The sequence below is a fragment of the Pezoporus flaviventris genome, unplaced genomic scaffold, assembly GCF_033815535.1.
Source record: "Pezoporus flaviventris isolate CSIRO_AGI_PZ_B2104156 unplaced genomic scaffold, CSIRO_AGI_Pfla_v1 ptg000057l, whole genome shotgun sequence".
Classification (NCBI taxonomy): domain Eukaryota; kingdom Metazoa; phylum Chordata; class Aves; order Psittaciformes; family Psittacidae; genus Pezoporus; species Pezoporus flaviventris.
This window is the reverse complement of record NW_026892605.1, coordinates 2,580,978-2,606,972: the sequence shown is the minus strand read 5'-3', so window position 1 is coordinate 2,606,972 and position 25,995 is coordinate 2,580,978. Positions and strand designations below refer to the sequence as shown.

General features: G+C 38.2%; 1 protein-coding gene across 5 annotated transcripts in view; it reads right to left on the bottom strand.

Annotated features, from left to right (window-relative positions):
- ARL15 (ADP ribosylation factor like GTPase 15) overlaps positions 1 to 25,995 on the bottom strand; it is a 221,332-nt gene that overhangs the window by 12,282 nt on the left and 183,055 nt on the right. The gene's annotated exons all lie outside the window — the stretch shown is intronic.

The following is a 25,995-nucleotide window of genomic DNA, read 5'->3' as shown; positions in this document are numbered from 1 at the left end:
ACATGTATTCTTTTATCAACAGCGAAGAACAGGATTTCTAAGGGCTTTGTGGTTGGTTCCCCACATCTACGCTGCTGAAACTGTTCCAAGCCAACAGCTAGTATGAACACAAAAGAAAAGACATTTATTCAGTAGTAGCTGTGGTTCTACAAGATGCGTGCTCTCATTCACAGGGGATCAGGCAGCAGTTGTGCCTATTTCACCTGTTCTGTACAAGGTACATAGCAGAGTGTGTAAGTGTAGGGTGTTTTCAATCTCCCTTCAGGTCCTTTGCTGACAGAAGTGTTATTAATTATGCAAAGCCCCCAGAGAGGGAATGGAAGCCCAGAACTAACTGCAATCAGCCATTTATTTTGAAAGAAAAACCTGTGAAGTAACTCCTTTTTCGAAAAAGTTAACATACACTATTTCTGCAGCAAAAACTGTTCCCAGAGACCCTGCCACCAGCTTCAGTTCCTGTCTGCCAGAATGCCATGGGTTCTGTGACCCCCAGTTCCTACAGCACCAGAAGCATCTGTGGAAACTGTTTCTGAGGATTTCCTCCTTGCCTTATTGTTAGAGCAGGCAAATCTGTCCTTTGGGTTTTGTAGGTCTAGGCCTCTGGAAGTGCCAATTCTTCCAAACTCCCAGGAAGACACACACTTCAAACTAGTCTTCCAGTGAGCTCCAGAGTCATCTCCTTTACTTGGAGTTAAATAACTCTCCACCTAGAAATACGGCAGAACCCCTTCATGCTCTGTGACTAGGACCTTGCTTGAGTAAGACCCCTCAAGATTCCAGATTCCTTCATAAAGTACAAGAATACCAACAGCAAAATTACACAGCTCAAATCAGACACAGTCCTGTACACTGAGGTACAGAGAATATCCATGCACAAAACCAATTTGCCACTACACCTGAAATGACAGGAAATGCATGAACAATCACAGATACAGAAAAAAAGGGAGCATTTTACACTGAGAGAGGATTTTGTAAAGCCAGGTACCTGAACTATTTCCAGTACTGGAAAGCAACATTAATGAACTATCGCAGAGGTTTGCACCAATGATGCTGGAAAAGCCAGGTATGACCAGAACGATATTGAGGGGATAGGTGAATACAGTGAGATGCTGAGGAACTGTTTGTTTCTTTTGAACTTTATTAGGCTAGAATCAACCGTTTTCCAGGCTCCAGTGTTATTCTTTCCATTACGGTAGGTTGCAGCAGGGAGTGCTACTTCTCTGAGAAGTCTCTTTGTAAAAAAGTCCCATGGGAAGGGACAAGCAAAAGAGCAATGAATATTCTTCACTTAACTGCATCAAGATACCACTTGCCCTATATTATCCTGACCCACACTACAAGGAAAAAGATGAAATAATAGGCAGTAGATCAAGAGTTGCATATACATAAAAGAAGAAAGATCCACTGATATCTCAGACAGGATATAAACCTTTACACAAAAAAAAACCCACCACATACCCGAAGAAACCACACTCCTCTCCAAAGAATACCTGAATTCTAGGGCGGACAGAGAGCATCTTTAAAATTTATGGCTTCCTTTGAAGGAAGGCTACTGATAACAGTATTGAAGATGCTTAAAACAGGATCTGTAATCAAGCTATTGTCACTTTGATTAAGTGAATTAAGGCTTGCTTTTGCACACCTATGATGGTGGAGTGCCTTTGAGTGTCACTGAAAAGCCAGGTTACTTCTAAAAAAAAGTACCTGAAAGCAGGAAGATGATGTTCTAGTGATGCCCCAGTTCTCATGACTTCATCAACGAGAAACAACAGCAGGTATTTGTCAAGTGATCCCAACAGAAAGGGAAACCCAGCTTCTGCAAGCTTCTCTCTACCTCTGAATCTGACTTGCAGTTTTACTAACAGGTCCCAGCTTACACCTGGTGTAAGCTTTTCACTGGAAAGGAAACAGTATATAGCAAAAATATAGCTCACATAAATTTTTTAAGAGACAAATAATATCAGTTAACTAAAACATGTTACTGCAAGAGATTTTTTTAAGCACTCTCCACTCACCTGAGAGGCTAATCTACCTATTCAAAATTGTGATTTAATGAAGGTATAATCATGTCTTTTAAATTTTGGGGTTCTGGTGCTCAAGATAAGTCTTAATTCTGCAAATCTCCAATTACTAATTGTTTTCTTTACATTAGAAATTGCCACATGATGTTTGCTGCTACTAGTAACAAGCTACAAGGCTAGGCTTTTTTGAGAGCATCCTTGAAATTTGCACCATTTTGCTACTTCTTGAAAATGAACTACTAAATATGACTACAGCTAAAAAGACCTTAACTAACTACTCCATACGAGGCCAGGAAGAGTTCTATACACTGAAGTTAATGAGTTTAAATCCAAACTTGCATATGAAAAACAACTAATTATTCTGTCTGAAACACAGGCTTGTAAAACTCTCAAATTACTTGTAAAACGGTCTGCTACACACGAGTAAGATGTTTAAATGACTTGTTTGACTAGATGCATTCACCATGAAATTGATTCTTTTAAAGCATTATTTTTAAACTTGATACAAGCTAACTGTGTAAACTGAAAATGGGGAAAAAATCTGGCATTATAAAGCATAGGTTTCAGTATGAGTTTAGTATTTTATGAGGTTGAGGGTTACTTGAATGAAAAACTCATCAAGAACAAACAGTCATTTGCAGGGCAGTAATTTAAAGGTTTAATACGATTGAACTATTTTGCTATTTCTATGCCGAGATGTACCATATAGGGTCTAGTGTACTAGAGTTGCCTGTGCAGCTCCAAATAGTACAAAGACAGTGAAAAAATAAATAGAACATCCTTCAGCCACAAGTACCAACAATAAATCAGAGTTGCTATTTTTTTACGGTCTGAAAGTAGCATTAGATTGTGGCTTTATATCTGACACTTCCGGTTAGATTTAGTACTATTATTTGGTTGTGTCTTTTAGGCAGTTGATGGCATGAGAAGGGGATAACTAGCAACAAGCTACTGAATATTCCTCTGTCTCCGGCTCAGGGACTCAGTTTTTAACCTTAGGGTGGTCCAGATTTTAAAGAAGAAACCACTGCAAAGAGGTCATGGAGTTGAATTTATAAAAAAAACCCAACCAAATATAAAAATCTATTTTTCGATAACATTTTAGATTTGAATGTTTACCATGGTCCTATAAATACAGAGAGCTAGACCATGTCAGGGTTACTGAACAGTATAGAATTTGCAAAGTAATGTTTTATGTTTGCAACGCTAACTGGAAAATCATCATTTGGTTTTCAATGAATCAGTGTACTAACAGTACATTGCTTATAATTCACAGATGCTTTAGTGACTTAAACCAGAGTCTATCTGCTAATAGCTAAAATTTGAAATCTCGCTAATGTGACATTTCCAATTGTCCTCTTAAACCAATAGATTACCTCATTACAAGATGAAGCACTAACTAACAACAGGTTATTTTTAAAAATCAATACAATGAGTAAAGTGCTTCATACATTGCTCTAGAAAAGCTGGAAAAGATACTATGCTGCCTGCTGTAAAACTGATTTGGAGAAGAATCAAATTCTCAGACTTTGGATAAGGAAGTATTTGCACATTGTACAGTAGTTTACTCAGCATCCACCAGCCATGCTGTTTTATAGGCCCAGTTGTAGACAGATTAATAGAAAGGATAGTGTCCTCATGATGTCAGTCAGACCACAGGCAATGAGCAGGAACTGGAGAGGGGAAGTAGTGAGAGGTGTGAAGAGATCAACCACATAAAATGGCTTTAGATGACTTACGAGCTATAGCACATCCTGCTTCTAAAGATGTCTAATCCATCATAGCAGAAATGACATCATATTAAAAAGATTCCATCCCAGCTGGTAGCGTATCAGCTTCGCATTTGCCAACTAGAAAGCACAAATCTGAAAATGGACTTGATGGTGCTTGGAAGCAGAGTATACTGAAAAATGTGTAATGCTCAGAAAAATCAAGGTGAAACACTGACATTTGTCACAGGAAACAAAAAATGGTTTATTGGTTCCCCTGATAAGCTTTAAAATGTATTAACAGGATCTACTGGTAAAAGGTATAAATACAATCAAACGGGTTGAGATTAAAGACACATGCAGAACATACAAGTACAACTGGATCCTACAAAAAAATCCACTGTCTGGTGGTCTGACTGGATCTTCAGCTATTCTAGGAGGCAGGGAGGTAGCAGTTCTTCTATTCTATACAAAAACCATGCAACACCATAACACTTCTGGTAGGATTTCTGTATTCCATTTTTTATTATAGGTTAACATAGGTGAATTTTGTGAACTTTATCGTAAGGGTTAGTTAAAACACTAAATTCCTTCCCATTTAGCCTTGTCTGTAGTTATGGATACAGTATATGATGATAAAAAGGCAATGAAACTATATTTGAAGTTGTATTGTTCTACTAATATAGCCTGTACACTCACAAGTCATATAAACCCAATCCTTACTTCTGTGAACACAGTCATTCACTTTGCAAAATGAATTTTCTAACCTAAAGGGTAAGTACGAATAATTCAATTATTTTATTTTCATTATCCACAGTATATAATTTATCACCTAAGTCATTTGGTTTGCCTTCTTCACCAGATGACATTTTAAAGCATGGCAGTAACAAAGAGATAACTCAATAAACAACACTTGTGTTTGTGCACAAATACCCTGGATGACATGGAACGTCTCATTCTCTTTCTTTCACTACTCACATTTATAGATGACAGTAAGTTTATAATCAGTTTTGTAATTAACTCATGCTCGATAAAACAGTATAAGAAACATAGAAAATTGCACTTCAGCTACTACATGTTAGTCCACACACAAGAAGAACATCTCAATTTGCATCATATATAAAGGGAAAGTGGCAGTATCATTAAAATTGCTGCACAAAAATGCCCAACTGAAGCAAGAGGAGATATACAATGTCTTGTTAATGTCATACCCAATACTGTTTCAATTCATTAAGCACTTTCAACATCTTGATGTGCTATAAAGAAGTAAAAACTCTTGGTCAAGTAATTTTTTTTTTACGAACAGTTCATCTTCCTATTACCAGTCCGAATCTGTGGAGATATGCACACATCCAGTGCAACACAAATCCATTTTACAGAAAGAAAAAAACATTTTTTACTTTGATACCGGCACATTCTAGCCACTTACACTTTGCAACACACTGTGATACCACAGTGATACAGACCATGCCTCCATCTGATAGAGATAAGTCTGGAACATTTTGAATCCTAGTTTGTAATTACAGCTGAGGATGTTCAGAAGCAGGAAACTGCAAGAAGAATTAGTAGAGGACATCAAACAGAAGAAAAAAAAAATATCCCTTTCCATACAATTGCCAGCATTAATATATTTTAGGATCATGATCTAGGCCACCTTCCTGCAGAAGGAAGTTTGCGCGAAGAAGGAGAGGTCAAACCTAGAATGACATGGCTTACTGAATGACCAAATAGAAGTTTACATATTTCCTTTATGGCTGCTGGCACTGTTTTTGGCCTAGAAGCCTCTAATGAACAAAGAGAGCTCTGATTCCTTCTGGAGCCATTCATATGTGATTAAGATCCAACAATACAGCACTTTGATCCACTGAGCAACAGAAGGATCGGATGTTTCCTGAAGGAGTCATTTCGGGTGAAAGGGGAGGAGAAGAAAGGAAGAAGGGAATTTTCACGATCAGGTCAATCTGACTGAGACAGCACTCTTCTCAATCTGACGTGCATTGTACTCTCATGAGAGTCTGAAGCTTTGGAAAGATGACATACAACTGAGGTATGGAAAGGGGTGAACTGCGGTATCAGTGTCTCAAGTACAAAGAATAAATTTATCTTTTGAAAGATGAAATAAGATTCATTTTCAAGAGAAGGAAACTGAGTTAGCTGCTGCAAGCAACAAAGGGGGACATACAAACAGACAATCATTACAGCAAATTGGGTAACATCCTTCATAAAGATGCCTGAAAAGCTTGCAGTACCATAGTCAAAAATACATGCTTCCTCACTCTGATGTAGCTGAAAACAGCAGGAGATGTATGGGTAGGTCTATCAAAAAAAAAAGATCTCAGAGAATGAACACCTGGTTGCTTGAAAGTAATCTTTCTATCTTGACACCAATATACTTCACATAACCCAAGCGAATTAAAGACCTGTTTGAAGTTAGAAGAGCATGTACATGACGCACCATTTGGAGGAGTATTTACTTTTTTTCAACAGACATAAGTATTAAGCACAGGTGATGGATTCAGATCTACAGGAATGAACGGAGGCTGGAATGTCTAGACGACCAGGAAAGCATAACACAGGTGTGACAACTCTGGTAGACTATCACATTCCAACATTTTCAGTCTAAACTAAGTAATTTCCATCATCTGTTGATATAAAAGCAGAAGGGGGAAAACATATTTGGCTTTGTCTACTACTAATGTCTACTCTTAATAATTTATTTTGGAAGCTAGCTCTCCTTTTCATATTTGGGTTGGATGCTTCCAAGTCCACCTGGGGATGGCTCAGCTCTCTGGCTACCCAGTACAATAGTTTTCAGTTCAGACAACACTTAAGTTCTCTGTAACTGGTTTAGCCAGCCTGCTCATACTTGAATGCTTTTTATATGTCTGTCCTACTGGACAGCAGGTAACTTTTTGCTTAACAGAAAATGTTTGTATTTGACATTTACACTCCAACTTCTTAAATCCCTTGCCAATTTATGTGTGCTATGATTCCTCATGTACAAATCCAGCAAAACACACTGTCTTTCCTCAGATGATTCTTGAAAACCAGCCATATGGTAGAGCTGCACTGACAGGCAACTACCAACAGCTGGAAAGTTGAGGTGAAAACAAAGGGATGAACAAAATGCTATCTTGTCCTGGTTTCAGCTAGGATAGATACTTTTTTCCAGGAGTATAGGATCACCTTCTTTGCTTTGACAGGCCAGCTGGAACACAGGGTGCAAATGTATTTTCATTCACTGGCATGAGCTCAGTCTGCTTCATTTGCTATTCAAACTTCACTGTAGCATTAGACTTGTCCATGTGACTCATGGACAAAGGTGAATGCTGCACAACTGAAGCCCTCCACATATGCACAGTGAACAGAGCATACATTGAAATTAGGTCAAGTTTGACCAGCAGAAATGGAAGCAAAAAGAGACAAGGAGACTACACATTGGATTTTTTAAAGTATTTTTCTTCTTCCATAATTCAGCTCAAAAGAGAGCTGAGGAAGGTAGGAACAGGTGAAGAAATAGTAAAAGACAGAGGCAACAGGCAGCAAAAGAAAGACATGCTCCATTAGGAACATGTCAAGACAGAGGGAAAGATGCAGAACTCACAGCAGAAAGTTCAGATCATTAGTTTCAGATCAGTTTTGTTTACTGGAAATTGCAAGAGGCTGATATGAGGCATTATTGTAGATGTAGAACTCCATCTTCCATTACAGCTACTTGTTTATCTTCAGCGTTTCCCATTTATTTAGGAAGTCAGTTGAAACTTCTCATTCAATAAAGCCCACATTTTGGGACAAAATCCAGAGGTTAAAAAAAAAATTTATTTTGCAAATGGTACTGAGGAATACCACACTGCTCCCTCTATTTCAGACTCGCCTTAATCTGAAGAAGCTTCAATGTGAGCAAAGTTTTTAAGACCAAAGCTCATTCAAGAATGCCACTCCGAACTGCAAATCACTTTATTATTCATGCTTGTTCAACAAAACCACTATGAATTGCAAACTATCATCATGACATTCCCTGAAAGCACAGCAGAAATAAAAATATAGTAACATCCGATATGAACACAGGCTGAGCAAGTTGAGGCTGTTCAGTCTGGAGAAGAGAAGGCTGCGTGGAGACCTCACAAAAGCCTTCCAGTCTCTAAAGGGGGCTACAAGGATACCAGAGAAAGACTTTTCATCAGGGACTGTAGCAACAGGACAAGGGATAATGGGCTCAAACTTAAACAGAGGAAGTTCAGGTTGGATATGAAGAAGTTCTTTACTGGCAGGGTGGTAAGGCGCTGGCAGCGGTTGCCCAAAGTGCTAAATGCTCCATCCCTGGCAGTGTTCAAGGCCAGGCTGGACAGTGCCTTGGGTGACATGGTTTAGTGTGAGGTGTCCCTGCCCATGGCAGGGGGGTTGGAATTTGATGATCTTAAGGTTCTTTCCAACCCTAACTATTCTATGATTGACCATCCTTACATGCAGTTACAGATAACAGAACACCTACAACAATAAAACCATTATTAGGGAGAAGTTAAAACATTCAAAACATGTCTTCAATTCAAATCTTGGGTTTTGATGTTTTTTTTGTTTGTGCATTGGTTTGGTTTTTTTTCTGTAAACTGTAACCCATAAGCACTATGACCTCAGCAAATTTACTGCTATATTCTTACCTTCATTTGAAGGGCATTATCTACTTTAAGCATCATTTATGCAGGCATAAATAAGCTCCAGGCAGATAGAAATTGCAAAAGGGACACCAGATCTCTGTCTTAAAAACAATTTTTTTGGATTCTAGATGTCTTTTGTGCAAGAATACCATCTGATGTTAGAGATACTAATGAAGGAAATGTCATATATCCCTTCAAGCTACATACTATTTTCCCAGTTCTGCAGATGGAAAGCTGAAAGTAGAGATTAAAATCCTCAAACTGGCAAGTTATTTCATCAAGTGTCTGATTACCAGTTGTGAGCAGTCCCACTCAGGTGAGTAAATACATCACTTCTGACTTGCATTTTTTTCCAGTTCTTCCCACCCACCCCCATCCCAAGTATGCTGGAGTAAGTTCAGCCAGGTAATGGCTAGCCAGAAGAAAAACAACACTTCTTTTTAGGAACTGACACCAGCTCAGACTTGTTCTTTTCTGAGTCTGTGCCTTGGAGAAGTTCAGGAAACTTGTCATCTCTACACAGAAACTGTCTCCAAAAATAGCCTAAAATACATTCACTTACAAATGGGCTCTGGCAGCACCTGGATCTGGCAAATCTTGTGACCCAAGGAAGGAAACAAGACAGGTGAGTTCGTGAGGAGCTATGACATGTTTCTGTGTTTTCCTTAGGTCATTGTTTTTTTGGAAGACACAAGGAATTATTTGTGCTTATCATATAGCTATTCAGTAAATTCCTTATAAAGGAGTGAATATATCCAGACTCTTGGTCAGTAAAGGAGACAAAAGTTAGATTGCCAGGCAGGTAACAACACAAAAAGGTGGAGAGGACTGGTTTGCTCTGCAGACAAATATAACCTGTCTCTCTTTAGTTCAGATATTGAGAAGCAGTAAATCATAGTAATTTGGAATTATGGAAAATTTAGAAATATTTTACTAATCTCTTTCCCAGTACATGGGGGTGTAATGGGAAATAATGAATTATACATTGTAAATACAGTAATCTTTCCTACCCACATCCCTCAACTTTTTCACATTATTGCGATATGACCATATAGAAGTGCTAATTTTCTTTTCCCTTCCAGATTAAGTTTGAACAGAAAAATTCAACAAGTTTAAAGTAGATTAAGACCAAGTTTATACAAACATTTCATTGGCAAGTATGTATCTTATGGGTAAATGTATGTATAAAAAACTACAGTATGTCAAACAATTTTTGTCCCATTTCCCCACATTGACACCTGTATTAGGAGTCCCAGTACTATGTAATATGTATTCACCACACATACAGTTGTTCAAAATGTAGCTGAGACTTCTGCTTGGCACAGAGCCAAGAAGACAAGATACTAAAGTCTATTAACACTGCATCATGACTGTGAATTAAAGAATCCTGTGGAACCATAAAGTGTCTAGAAAGAAAATGAGAAAAATAATAAAATTTGATCAGCAGGTTAATATATTTTTATTAGTGCCTGGCAGCAGACTAGTAATAGACCATTTAAACGTGTACAGCAATATAACTGACTTGTGTCAGACTCACAGGGGTGAAAAAGTCTGCAGAGAGTATTTATAGCTAATAAGAACATAACAAAACAAAAACAAGAACCTGACTAGACTTAGCATAGATTTTATCTGTATTTCTCAAGCTGATATTCTCCAGAGGATAAAGATTCTCTAAAGGAATCAAAACATTACCGAATGCTTCCAGGCTATCAATGACAGTAATTACACAGCAAGCACTGCTGTGAAACTAGTATTCCCACTTTAAAATCCCAAACTATTTAAAAAGCTCAAAACACAACTCTCCCCACACCAAACTCTGTCTAAACAAGGTAAAAATAGCTGTTCCATGCAGAGAATTTGCCCAGTCCACAAGATGAACGCTGCAAGCTAGAACTATGTCTCTGTCAGTGGCTGCAAAAAGTAATATTTCAAAGCATGTCTGGCCCATTTGTCAAGAATTTTACAGCAAGTATCCAAAACAAAATTACTACCTTTTTTCGTAATAGATTATGAAATGGGCATAAATGATTATTTTAAATTAGATTTTATATTTCCTCAAACACTTTGGTCTTGAGCAGCCGAATTTTATGGTTTTAGAAAGTCTTGTATTAAAATACTGAAAAGACTGTATTTAAAAAACCAAGGATGTTTAAGAAGTTTCAGGCTCTTTTTCTTGCATTCCCACTTCTGTTCTGTGACATTACAAAGCTAATATTAATTAATTTTTGCTACTAACGCATTTGAGAGGTTTGTGGATGAAGAGTTTATGAACACAAGTGAAGATTCTTCAAGTAAATATAAACAGAAAGTCAGAATATTAGCTGAGTATGGAAACTTTAACAGTAGATTTTTGTTGTCTTTCTTCCCCACCAAAATGGTCTTACTGTTTGTTTAGACATTTATATATTTTTATATAGAATTTAAATATAGAAAGGAAAAATATCAAAGAAAAAGGAGAAAATAAACATAGCCTGTTTATCCCTCTTCATTCCTTCTCCTCCCCCCCCCTCAATCAAGTGCCTTTCCTGTGCTTACCTTGTCCTGATCTTTCAAATCCACCCAACTGGACAAGAACCATCTGCTGCAGCACCACAGCCCACAAGGCCAGGAATAGTGTGGAGAACCATAGCATCACCTAGCCCACAGGCTGTTTTCTCACGATTGCTGAAAACGTGTCCAAGAGCCAGGTCATACTGCCTTCCATCTCCCACAGAACAGATTGCAGTGACTCAGGATCCTTCTGGGTCAGCAGTTCGCTGGGCCAACCTGCCACTGCTGTACACAGAACTAATTCACTCCTCTTACAGCCACTCCACCAAGCGTATTTTCAAATCATTTAAATGTGTTCTGGCAGACAGCTATGACAAATAAGTGCCTCTTAGCAGCAGACTGAAGTAAAGCTTGGGGACATTCAACAAGAACAGACATGCAGTTCAGTTTAACACTGGACAACTCATTTTTGTTAACATTTTGTTTTTACATGGTGCTGCATCAAACTACGCAAAACACTACAGTGGTACCACATAAACACATTTTCTTGGTGTTTCTTGAGGACCTCCTAGAACAAAACCTGGAGTCGTAACACCTTGCTGTGCTAAAGCAATGGTTATTTTAGAAACTTGATTAATTCATTCTAGGTCAGTAAAGCATGCATGCATTTATGTGAGTTAACTTCACAAATAGGGCATGAAAATGATACAAAGAAAGGGAGAGGTTACTGCCAGAAAGAGAACACCTTTAAATAATATAAATGAGTAACTTCCATAGCAGAACTCCTCAGATGGAATTATAACGTATGCTTCCTTTTTGTTCCCTGCTTACTATGCAGCAGAACTTCTTTGGCAGTTAAAATTTAGTATATTAGTAATATTAGTAAGAAAGATGTTTATATACTGACCTTCCCTTACGTTCTCCTCATTCTCTCCCTAAACACACACACAAAGAAGACACAGAAATCAACTGAACTGCAAAAAAGCCCAAATAACTCCTCAAATGTTTTCAAAACAATTTTCATGAAAAAGATCCAGGTACAACCCAAAGTCAACAAAGGAACTTTCCTGTTGGTATTCTGTATGGAAGGAAATTATATGAAATCATCCAGAAACACAGCTATCATAATCAAATTAAATAGCATTGTCTTTCTTTGGTGTTATGTAAGACGTTCACTGCAGCCTCTCTATGATAATACTCTAATGATGGCAGTACCAAACCTGAATTGAAAGCATGATATAAAGCAACACCATAACTATCTAATTAGTACCATAAACATCACCTATTTTTCCAGTTTAAAATATGACTAATCCATTAAAACTTATGTATTATACTAAAACAGGTTTGAGATACATAAACTGAAGTACAGGAACAAGGAAATGCCCTGTTTCACTACTTTAAAAAATATTTTAAAAGCCAGTATAAAATTCTGGAACATCAAAGCAAGCCAGCAAATCCAAGCTTATTTCAATTCAGTATCAGCACTCAGGAACCAGAAACAGGAGGCAAGGAAAAAGCCAAGGAAATTATTTCCCCAAGGATTTGTGATGTCTGCAAACGGGCAGAAGGAAGTTGACTGTTAGCATCAACAGAAGCAATAAAACAGAGGCTGGGAATTCACCGTCCTCTGTTCACCTCCATGGCAAATTACTTTCAGTGGTGCTTTTCTACTCTTGAAAAGGGTTCCAGCAGTTCCAAACACAGAAATAGTTACAAAAAACCACTCACAACTTTGCTGGCTGCTTGTCAGAGTCTTTCACTGTTGACAGGTGTTTCCTTGATAGCTATAAGCAATATAGCAAAGTTGATTTGTAGACTAAAACGAAGATGATGACTTGAAGCACTGGTAGCTGACCTGAACACAAATGTCAGGAAATATGGCAAAAGATCTTCATCTGGGACAAGTGAGGAGAAAAGCACAGTGGAAGTCATACCTCAGACAACAATGTTCTCATTCCAACCTGAAGATCTGTGGTCCTTTAACACTATAAGGTAGCTGGCTCTCTAATGACAGCTTCTCTTTTCAAAGATAACAATAATTTGATGCTAATGACAACAGAAGTTTAATGTCTGTGCTTACAAACTAACTGAATGGGCCACAAAGTAACAACCTCTTAGGCCACAGGCTGCAAGCCAGAAGGAAGCATTCCTCATCTGTTTGCTACAGCTGGTAGCTCTTCCTTCTCCTGGAGGATGAGACCTTGTCTACTGCAGGACAACCAGGAATGAGGAAAGGGCAAGCACAACACAGCCAGTAGACAGAAGAGAGGCAGCAGCCACTGTGCTATCCAAGCAACTATTTCTGTGTATTGGCTTTCTGTTTCAGGCAGGTATCTCAGGCTCGGAAGAACTTATTTTCTGCTTTGAAGGTTCTGATGCTCCAAAGCAAAAACTCTAAAAATGTCTGCTAAGTCTTGGCAACTACCAGAAATGCTGTGACAATGAAGTAAGAACTGTTCATAGAGATCACGTCCTCCCCTTTGAGGGCAACTACAAGTTCATTAGCAACTGTTCACATGGGAAGGTTTGCCAGGTTATGCTTGCTTACAGGCTGCTCATGCAACAGCAACAGGACCAAGTGCAAAAGCGCTCAAGTGAGAAGAGTTCTTAGATGAAAAGAGAGAAATGTCAACCTGAAGAAACTGGACTTTTTCTGAGGGGAAAATCCCCATGGAAACTCTCCCAGATCTCATGTGAGACTACATGTTTTCTAGCTAGGAGCTCAGGAGGCTCATATAAATTATTTGCACAGAAAACCAAATCCAGATAAACATACACAGAACTGCATGAAAAGAGTACCAGCTGCAAATGAACAAATCAACTATCTTAAAAAACTGAGCTACAGAAATAAAGGCCAACCTTTTTCACTTATTCCAAGCTCCGGACATTCATTGTCTGATTTGTCAAAGTTCTTAGCATTTTGTAGCACTTCCTAAATCCAAAGTACCTACTGAGTCTTTGATTGACAATATTTAACACAGAGAAATTTTCTCAAGTAGGTACTGAGAAGAGAGAACTGGGAGAACACAAAACATGGAACCACTCAAAATTGCTAGGTTTCACTGATTTATTTGGCATTAGACAAAAATTCTGTAACAAAGGTACTCAGATAAAGAAGCATTCACTTACTTCAACCAGATACTTCTTTGTTCATTGCCTTGCACATCCTCCCTAAGTGGTCCTATTCCTTTCTCCAAGGATCACCAGCAGAGACCAGGATTAAGTGAAACACTAAGAAAAACTGCCATATTCAGTAAGGCTTCTAAGCTTAAGCTGAACTTCCAAGTATTTGAACTGTTCCCTTAGTAGTTAAAAAGACATTGGAGAGCTTTAAGAATAGAGATGAGACCCTAGTAATCTCTAAAAATAAGTCCTTGTTTAAATGATTTGCTGAATCAAGGTTTAAACACTATAAAGTATTACTAACGGCTAATCTCCAAAAGAATTCTTGCTGAATCTTACTCTTTTCCCTTACCACAGAAGCATCGCTATGTACTTCAGCCTGCTTGATGGCCTGTTTTTGGCTCTCCACACTTGGTAGTAAGCTCTGTGATACACAATTTTCATAAAGACACCGCAGAGCACGCTGCAGAAGCAGGGTGACATGCAGGAATGATAAAACCACAATATCAGGTGACATTAATATTTCACCAATGCAGTAGGCTAAAAATAATCATGAATGAATTTAGGCCAGATTTGTCAAATAAGATGCATACACAGGGTTCCAACGGAGCTATGAATGCTGACCTGAGCACTGTCCAGTTTTCAGTGGCTGGAATTTGCAAAGCTCAGGGTTTCAGAACTGCAACAACACGCTGTTTGTTGAAGTACCTGATTATGTAACATAACTTTAGGCTGGACAGACTTGCTTTAAAATTTTGTTGATGAGATAATTAAAATTAGTTACAACTTTATTCCAACGAAGTGACCAATGGAAGTTTCTCAAAACCATGTTCTGTTTTATAGCAGTACACAGCCTGAGACCAAATTTCAGTAGCTAGAAAGATACTTTCAGAAGTATTCTTTACAACTGGTTTTCAGTATGGAAACAAGAAAAAAGTACTGACGTTCTTTGTTGTGCACAATTTTGAATCATTTTTTTCCTCTCTCAATTGAGGTTTTTTGGGAATATGATTGTAAATCATTCAGGCAAAGAAAACATTTCCATAGATGGCCAAATCACCCCACAGCTGAAATGCATCCACACAAAAACTAAAAATAAAGCAGAATTATGCATCCTCCTAACGTAAGTGTTATCTATTACAAAGAGCAAAAAGAATGCAGCTCACAGTGAACACAAACCATATCATACTTAAAAGGGAGACCACGCCATCCTACATACTACCAATTGGTAACATGAGACCAACAATTACAACTAAAGGAAATGATTATGCAAAAGCCACTGAGACACAGGTCCATGCAGGACTTGACTATAACTGGTCACTGCCATATGCTGTTGATGCAAAAGATTAGCAGAGAAACAATTTGAGAGAGATGTGCTGGAAGCATAAGCCCTCTCTCCCACATACTACCAAGATCCTATCTTTCATACTCTGGAAGGGGTTCTGCACACAGGGCAGAACTGTAGTACAGGTTCCAAAAAAGAAAATGAACTGTTTCTCAAAATAATTCATTGAACAAACAGAAGTCAGAGAAGTAATTTTTGTAGAAGAGAAAAACTCTTCGCAATATGGCAATACTGAACTCACCCACCAACAGTCATCCTGCTGTTGTGTCAGGGCTGAATCTGTAATCGGAGGAAATTTCAGCAGGATAAAAGGGTATACAGAGGTGAGAACATTTCCCCCTTAAAAACAGTATTTATGTAGCTACTATATGCATGTTCTTAAATATTTTTCTACATATTTATCTATGTATTAAAAAACCCCAACCTATTACTTCACCTTAGGAAAGAAAGCATTTTTCCCCTTCATACACAAATGCACATCTCTGCACAAAACCAGCTTCTCCAGGAGCTAAGAGTGAAAATTCTCACCCTCCTACAATTTCCTTTTTCACCCCCAAATGTCATATTATACATAATACCAACTTACACATGTATAGAGGAGAAAATGACTTCATATACTATTGTATCAGGAGACACCTGGAAGGTCTGTGATATTCCTAATAAATTGCCAATTTTACAATAGCCCACATACTTGAGCATTTGCTTCACTTCCATCTGCCAAAAAATGTGACATGATGAGTGTTCAGTGCCTAGGATTATTTCTTGATTCTTATTTGTAACTGAAATTACTAAACATTTTATTAGGAGAAGGATAAAATGCACTTTAAAACACAATTTATGCACAGAGCAGCTTCTACAGAGTTTTTCACCACATGCGTTTCCTCTTTCACAAAGCCATACATGGTACATCACAACCCACAAAGCTCACTGCACACCTATGGACACTACCTACACTAGCATAGTACAGGAATAAAAACAGGGTGTGAGCAATACAGAGGATTAATGCAAATTAGTGAGAATGTTGTGAAACTGGTCTTAAAATATGCCTTTCTAAATAAATGATAAAAACATTCACATTGTCTTGAAAGAATGAGAATCTGACTCTGGTTTTCAAAATTTTAGGAGTAAAAATAAGGTAAAACCTCAAGGAATGGGACAGCATTAAAGGTCTGTCTTTTTGTTTTTAAACAAGGAAGCAAACTATCTACACAATGTCATGATATTAAAGTTAAAGAGAAATTAAAAGTCATTAGTGAAAATATTAATGCATGGAACCCAACTGCAGATTTCTACCAAATCAAATTAATTGTAAAAACTCCAAAAGGACTGGGAGGCTAAGACATCAAGAAGTATAAAAATCCTTCCACTTGAGGGAAAGATTGCAAAGTTGAGTCAGAAGAAGTGATACCGTGATAGGGAGCAGTTCATTTATGAGTGCTTTTGCAGGGAAGAAAGAAACATTCCTCACGTATAAACCACTAGTAATTAGGCTGCTATGTGTTTAGTGTGGCAGCTTCTAGGTTTCTGCCTTTTATTAGTAATGTTACTTTGGTTAAAACCAATAGTAGTATGTGCTTTAACCTTATACTCTGGATAGCTGCCTGTTGGACTAGACATATTCAGCACAGTGTGAAAGGCCATTAATAGTTTAAAAATCACTCAAAGCTACCAAAAGATATCCACAGCTCAGCTACAAATGGAACTGGGGGAACTCATGCACACTGCACACCCTCGGCAACCAGCAAAGTTCAGACCTCCCAAACTTTCCATTGTTTTTCCTCTAGCTTTAGGTATATAAAAAGAGATACATACATTAAAAAATAAATGAATGACCTCCCCAAATAAAACCCCAAAACATAATACTTACTTAGAATTTCAGTAAGGAGTAAGTGTGGGCCAAAAGGCTTTCTCCTCAGAGGATACCATCAAGATCAAAGCACAGGACTGCTCACCTTGTTCCTTGATCATGTCTCATAGAATCATAGAACCATAGAATCAACCAGGTTGGAAAAGACCTTTAAGATCATCCAGTCCAACCCTCACCCCAGCACTGCCAAGGCCATCACTAACCCATGGCACTGAGGGCCTCGTCTACATGGTGTGTGAACACTTCCAGGGACGGTGACTACAGCACTGCCCGGGGCAGCCTGTTCCAATGTCTGAGCACCCTTTGTGGAATGAACTGCTCCTCATCTCCATCTAAACCTCCCATGTGCAGCTGGGTTTTAATTTTTTTTTCTAGCTTTGGTTGGTGCATGGGCATAAATACTTAAGGAGACTGAAATTCTGTGGCTGATACAGAGATATTCAGGGACATGGGGGCAAGCACTGATGGACTGATGGATCTCTGGGGCTACTGAACGTTCTGCACATTAATCTTATGCACTGACAGAAGGAACCATAAAGTGTTTCTGTTTAGAGATTATTTAACTCAAATCCCAAAAATATACATTGACCAAAATATTAGCTCCAGTGTTTGCAAGCGGTTGAGGAAAACTCCTGTTCTTATCGTACAGTCTTAAATTGGTTTCAAGAATCCCTGTCTTTTCCCTCATTTCCATACTTTTTAACCTGTTCCTATAATTTCCATATGGCTTTTTCAGCACAGTTTCACATCACAGATTTTGTTAATTACAAGCATTTTTCCCTCCAGAATGAATTTTCCAACTCAAACCATGAAGAGACACCTGCCTAACCAAGATCCTATTAAACCACAACATACTTTTTTGAATTTAAAAGCTCAGTTAGGAATCATCACAAATAATCACCTTGATTTTTTCAGTAGCACTTTTCAGGATATGGAATTAGTGAGGACTCTGTGTTTCAACAGACTGGTTATTAGTTCTGTAGATCTAACATTTGCTGTGCTACTGTGAAGTGTTTTGGATGAGTTAACTTTGCTTGGTTATCCTGTTCCCAGTAAGGGCAACTAGGAACTGTACTTCCCTGTCTGTAACATGTAAACAACATTTATTTTGATCTGCCTTTAGGAAGTGGGAATTACTTACATTCATCAAACTAATTGAACACTAGAAGCCTTATAAATAAACTTGTTATTAGAACTTGTGAAGAATGTACCTTTGCAGAAAACGGTATGGAATAATAAAACCATTAGCTGAACAGAACAGATTTCATGTACTGGAAGGAGATAGTATCACCATGAAGCATATGGTTAAGAATCAATGCAATGAGATCAGACTGAAGTTCACTGAGTTTACACAGTGATCTCATTTATCTTTGGTTTTGGAAGGCAGGGTTAGGTAGGCTATATTTTCACATTAACATCTGCAGCTCATTCCAAAATCCTGGCATGGCTAATGACATGTAAGTTCCAGGTCCTGTGATTTATCCTCCTCCAGTACACATAAATTAGTGTGTGTAGATGGAATCCTTTCACTTCAAGTAAAGTATATAATGTAAAATAATTTTAGCTGACAGATTTTTTTCTTCACCTGTTTTTTGACATTAATTTACAAGTCATTATGATTTTATTCAACTTTAAACCCACATATATCCACAGACATTCTCCGCTTATCTGTTTGGTAGAAATTAAGACAGGAAACAGCTGAGTAGGAAGTGTAGTGCATTTGCTTATTACATCTCTGCGTTCAAAGTGAAACCTATACCTCATATAAATAACAAATGAAAATAGAATGAGTGCATGTATAGATGGTGGGTTTGATCACAAAGCACATAGGCTTTACTGAAGCTCAGTTATACACTTTCATTCCTCAGTTCTTTCTATTATTAGGTAGGATCTGATATTTCCTTCCAAATGGCCAGCACTCTTCAAGTTTTCTGGTCAAATAATTTTACTGCAGCCCTTTGAATAGCTGAAACTACAGCTGAAACTATTCATAAGTATACATAACTTGCAATAACTTTTGTTCAGTTATAAGCATTCGACACTGTCCCATACAACACCCTTGTCTCTAAATTGGAGAGACATCAATTTGATAGGTGGACCACTCAGTGGATAAAGAATTGGCTGGATGGCCGCACACAGAGAGTTGTGGTCAATGGCTCAATGTCTGGCTAAAGACCTGTAACGAGTGGTGTCCTTCAGGGGTCGGTGTTGGGACTGGTCTTGTTCAACATCTTTGTCGCTGACATGGACAGTAGGATTGAGTGTGCCCTCAGCAAGTTTGCCAATGACATCAAGCTGTGTGGTTCGGTTGATACGGTGGAGGGAAGGAATGCCATCCAGAGGGACCTTGACACGCTTGTGAGGTGGGCTGATGCCAACCTCATGAGGTTTAACCATGCCAAGTGCAAGGTCCTACACCTGGATCGGAGCAATGCCAGGCACAGCTACAGGTTGGGCAGAGAAGAGATTCAGAGCAGCCCTGCAGAGAAGGACTTGGGGGTGTTGGCTGATGAGAAAATGAACCTGAGCCGGCTTCAGTGTGTGCTCACAGCTCAGAAAGCCAACCATATCCTGGGCTGCATCAAAAGAAGCGTGACCAGCAGGTCGAAGGAGGTGATCCTGCCCCTCTATTCTGCTCTTGTGAGACCTCACTTGGAGTGTTGTGTGCAGTTCTGGTGTCCTCAACATAAAAAGGACATGGAACTGTTGGAACAAGTCCAGAGGAGGGCCACGAGGATGATCAGGGGACTGGAGCACCTCCCGTATGAAGACAGGCTGAGAAAATTGGACTGTTCAGCCTGGAGAAGAGAAGGCTGCATGGAGACCTCATAGCAGCTTTCTAGTATCTGAAGGGGGCCTGTAGGGATGCTGGGGAGGGACTCTTCATTAGGGACTGTAGTGACAGGACAAGGGGTAACGGGCTCATACTTCAACAGGGGAAGTTTAGATTGGATATCAGGAGTAAATTCTTTCCTGTTAGGGTGGTGAGGCACTGGAATGGGTTGCGCAGGGAGGTTGTGAATGCTCCATCCCTGGCAGTGTTCAAGACCAGGTTGGACGAAGCCTTGGGTGATATGGTTTAGTGTGAGGTGTCCCTGCCCATGGCAGGGGGGTTGGAACTAGAGGATCTTAAGGTCCTTTCCAACCCTAACAATTCTATGATTCTTAATATTCAAACTGGGAAAAAAAGAAAGTTTGAAAAATAACATTTGTCAAAACCTGAACTTTACCATGGTGTTGCATGCAGTCCAGGGAAATAAGAGACAGAGTATTATTCCACCATATTTCCCATCAGAGCTAACCATCAAAATACCTTCCTCTGCAGTTTATACGAAGGCCAGACACAGAGGCAAATGCGCAAAGTATGATATTAGCCATACTGGAGCTATTAATGGAATAAATGCAGCAGTCAAAGACCCTCTGAAGATAAAAGAATCACTCTTTCTCTCCCGTCTCTGGAACTTTGCCCAAATCACAGTCATATTTTTGTATTTGTCAGCTTTTTTTTTATTTCTTTTTTTTTTTTTCTGTAATCAAAGGGTTTCCTTCATAATAATAAATAAAAATTAAATGTTCCTTCTGTGCTTCAAAGTAAAATGGTTTCAGTAATGATGCACACAGTACAGTGTGCATCTTTATAAGGAAAGATTTACTGCTTCAATTTCAGTTTAAAAATTTGTATTGCTTTAGGCTTAAAACACTGGGACATGTAACCATGCAGAAATTGATTTCTTACAAGTGAAGTGGTTGCTTTAGTATCTAGCTCTATGTTTGAGAGGGGTTATATTTATTAATCAATACACACAGAAAGAGGTTTTATGATGTAAAAATATGTGGCATAAACCAAAGCCTTGCATAGTCAACAGTAAAATAATGTTGAAAATTTCAACTCAGAATGTTAACTAGACTTGGCCTTAAAATCCTTTCTGTAGGAAAAGTAACTGAGCTAGAAAGGCCAGTTATGTCAATCATTGATTTGACAGACTGACAGTTACATCAGTTATGACAATTTCTGGTCTTAAAGACAATCCACACTTTCTGTACAAATCTCAGCTATTATTGTTTGAACTAGAACCAAACTTCAAGCAAGGTACCTGGTCTAGTTTTAAAAATTTCAGAAGCTTTAACATAGGAACAATTCACTTCGAAACAAAGAGTTACACATATCAGAGCATCATGCCAACAACTTGCGCATTTACCCTGGCCCTTGACAAACTCAAGACAGTTTACATCCTCTTAGAACTACGATCATTCAAATTACTCTGTGTTTGCTGAAGGCTAAGTGAGCATGGACTATGACCATGAATGAGCTGATATGTAGCAAGTTCATTTTCCATTGCAAATGGGTTTTCTTGATGATGATACAGTCAGTTCTCAGCATTTTATTTGATTAAGAGTCATAGCTTCTTATCTTAATGGCAAGGGATTTTGCTGTATCTCAAATCAGATACTCTTAATGCTTGACTCTAAAAAGCTGGCTCAAGATCTGTTAGAAATGGGGACAAAAACCACTAGGAAGTATTTGGACTATGAAGACAATGCTTCCTTTAGCTGAATTAGGAATGTCAGTTACAATCTTTGGTATTCAAAGTAAGCCTTGCTGTCATCAATGCCCAAGGAAGTCTGCTGTCCTAAGGCAAAGCTGAAGCATCAGAGAGATGATAGAAATGCCAGTTTTACAAACCTCATCTCACTTTGTCTGCGATATGTTTCATCTAACCATGACTGCACATCAAGTGAAATAATGTTTAAGTGGTATTCTTCATTTTCTAACTAATCTCTCTGTTAAAAGAAAAAGAAAAAAAAAAAAAGTGTTGCTGGCATATAGTAGACCTTCAAATCTCTTTTGGATTCTTTTTCCACATACTGCAACAGTGAGCTATTTTCCGTCCTCCCACTCTCACCCAGAAGCAATGTCTGCTTGTCACTTAGATAGCTGCTCATGAGAGATATAAGTAGTAACAAGTTGTTGATTTCAATATTTAATTTATTGCCAAGAGTAGAAGCAATAAGCAAAAGTCTATTTGACTATGAGCAGTCAGCCAATTAAATAACACCACAAACAAGCCTGTACCCTTTAAGTGTAACTTAACCACACCTTATAGCTCTTCTGCTTTATACCACAAACCTTTACATAACGAATGTCTAATGAAGCAGCTTCTCTATACTGGATACCTACATCACTTGACATAATACAGCTGAACTGTTTCTTGCTTGCCACATCTACAATTCCTTTTTATTATTAGCAAATTTGAAGTATAGCTGGTGACACACTGTGACTGAAGCTATTCAAGTTGGCACACAGGCATGCTTTTCTCTAGCACACACCATTTTTGGGGTCTGCAGTCTGATACTCAGCAAAAGGGTGAAAGGACCTTCCAGGCCTCAGAAGTCTTGCAGAACATATCTAGGTGTGTGGATACAGGACTTGGAGGCCATATACTACAGATCTTAAGCTGTGTCTATTTAAAACGACAAGTAATAACATCTTTATAATTTCTTTGAAAGTCCTAAGTGTGTCTCAGATCTAACACAGCAAAAGATGACATTTTGAAACTGTTTTTCTCTGTTTTCCTAAAGTTTCGTCAGGTAATACATGTGAATTTTAATCTGAACTTGTGTGGCATTTATTGAATGCTTCAATGCTTCTTATTAGGTATGTATTTCAATACTAATTGTACATCTTGGTAATAAGCATGCATGCCCTGAGCTGAGGTTCTGCTCAATCATAGTGCTCTCTGCAGTTCACAATTCATTAAATAAAACTGTTTTTACAGCTAACTGAACTAAAGCTAAGATCTTTATTTGCAAAATCAATACATGACAAACCAAAGATATAAGCAAATATGTATTGAACGTTTTCAATCTGTGGAAACTTTTCACATATCCAGTATGAGGGCAGATTCAGTATTACTAATTGCATACAACTCTCAGTGTGGTTGTAGGAAAAAATCCCAAGGTCCACAGAATCTCTACAAGCTCTTCCAATTCCAGCAATGCACTCAGTTAGATAAAAATAGGGACAATGAGAAAACCGAAGTTCAATATTCATGCAACTTAGCCCATTGCTGCTCTCCTTTAAATGGAGGTCTTTTGTTCAAGCTCCCCCATTGCTCACTGCTAGAATGCAGCGAGCCCGGACTGCCTGGACAAGTTGAAGCTTTCACGTGTTCCCTAGGCCAAAGTCAATATTTTAAATACCACTCCAAGAACACCAACAGCATTATTAACTTACCATGTTATCAGGAGTCTCAGGATATTTGTTGATTTTTATTTTTTTCCCACACCCCAGTTTTCCAGAGTCATGCAATGACATGAAGAACTCACCTGCTGCATTTAATGAAAAGGGCTGTTAGGAGATAGAGCCACTTAAATAAGTGGGCTACCATGTTGCTTAACAGCTCTGGGTTATGAAGGTGGGTTAAAATACAGTTCAATACAATGTGTGTTGCAAATATCTAATCAAAGCAGACAAAAGAAGTCTGCACTAAACAGTGCTCTACTCTCAGTTTCCTACAAAAATACAGATGGAAAAATGTTTTTTGGCCATTGATGCTACTTGATCATTGCCAACAGTGAGGAAACTAGCAGGATTCATAGCTCATGAATACTTCACCAAATTTTCTGGTAGTTTTCCTTAAACTAGAACCACTATTTTCTTTCTTTTCTTTTGACTGAGCTTCTGCCAGCCAACTTACTTTTGTGCATCAACCAGTCCTCCGACATACAGCGACAGACTGCTCAGACCATCTTAAAAGCAAAATGCTCATGTTGATAGGATTATGACAGCAACAAGCCTGTAGATCTCTGTTCCTTTTGGATTTTGGTGCCAGAAGAGTTCCCCTAAGAGAAAAGAACTTCTTCAAACTCCCTGGGGGAATGTTTTGCAGGAAAGGAACATTTGAAATCAGATTTGTCCACTAAATCAACAGTACTAAAAGCCTATTTGAACGCTGTAACACATGAAGTACAGCACAGCCAAGTAACTTTACTTTATAAATCATATCGTTTTCATTTCCTGAATTCATAACCACAGTGATGCAATAATGGAAACTTTTGTATGTTTATAAGTTAGATGACCCACAATCGTTCCCTACAGTAAGCACTAGTAATTTCTGACTATTAAAATAATTGTTATATTCTATTGCTATGGTTTGCTTAACGTTGTAAGCCAGTTTTCTATTTAACAAACCGCATTACATTGGCAACAAGATTTCTTACCTTAGCCAACGGTATTGTATGTGATTAATTTCTAACATTCTTTTTGGAAGTCAAAATAAACATCCACTCAATTTTCTTTGTTTGCCATCTCAACATCCTAAGCAGGCTGGCCTTCTCACAAATTTGTGTTGGTTGTCCCTAATTAACTTTTTTCTTTCTAAAATGTTGGAATTACATCCAGTTAGATTCTTTCCCTTTAGACTCCCTTTCATCTAACATTAATCCCCAATTGTTATATTTCATTTAAATGACAATCCTGTATTATATTTTAAATTAATCTTTCAATTAAAACAGACTGTTCAGACTGAGAACAAAAGTCACTGATGTGGCAAACAATTATGGGAAAAAATAAGATATCCTTTATAAAGCTCTATACACAAAGTACTGTATGATAGGATTAGATCTTAAGACACTGCACATCTGATCAGGACAGCCAGTATGTAAGGTTCTAGAATACTTACGGGGACTGCTTTAGGATATCATTTTGCAATCCCTTGTTTCTTAAATTACTCTCATCCCAGTATTCTTGTGCTGGTTAGAAGCAGTTAATTTGTGCTCTCAGTTTCTGCCATGAATGTTACTCCTATGTAGTTAGCAAAACTGCTGAAAAGATACCTTGCTGATTTTCTCAAAGAGAGTTCCTGTGAAGGAAAACAAACCTTTGCTTTTGTAGTGTAATACACAAAGTAGCTGTGCAAGGCTGGATTCTACTCTGCACACTGCTAATATTCAGGCCTCTGTTTCACACCTTCCATGTAGTAGCTTCCCAGAAACTTAAGAAGGGCAGCCTGTCATCTTCCAGATAGCAGACCAGACTAGATGTGCCATTTAAGCAAAATAACCACAGAATAGCTTGCTGGAAGTAACATCCACACTATAAGGCTCAACAGATGAGACGCAATGAAGAAATTCTGTCTATACAATCTGCTTCATCCACTTAATGTCATAATTAACTTTCATCTTTGCATCCTATGTCTCATACTTAATTTGTTTAATTGGATGAAGTCTAGAATGCCTCCAGCTGTCTAGACCACTGAACTAAGAATGCAATCCTGTAGTAGCTCAAAGTACACTGCTCCAGTTTTTGCTCCCAGAGATTTATGTGAGCAGTTATTCACACTGCTTTCTAGTTTGTCTTTGTAAGGTACTTCCTGTTCTACTTGTTTTAATTGCCTACCTTTTAGTCTATCCAAGCATTACCTGGCTACCACTGTATTTACCATTAAATATACATCTGTTTTGCAAACAATTAAGGTTTTTCTTCTTGTAGATCTTCTACATTCTGTTCTTTTATTCACCTACAAAGTATATTTTATGTCCTTCCATGATATTAATTACATTTATTGTGCACATTTGCTGCATTACAATGATACATCTACATCTTTCTCCTCTCTTTATTATGGGTGCACGACCCCATCGTGTATGAATAGGAAATTTCTGCATATTCATCTTAACTTTCCTGAACACAGTCTCTGCTGGAAACTTCACAACATGTTAAGTTTATTTTCTAGAGTCAGTACTCTGTAGCACTTAAGCAAATAATCATTTAACTTGTATGTCCAAG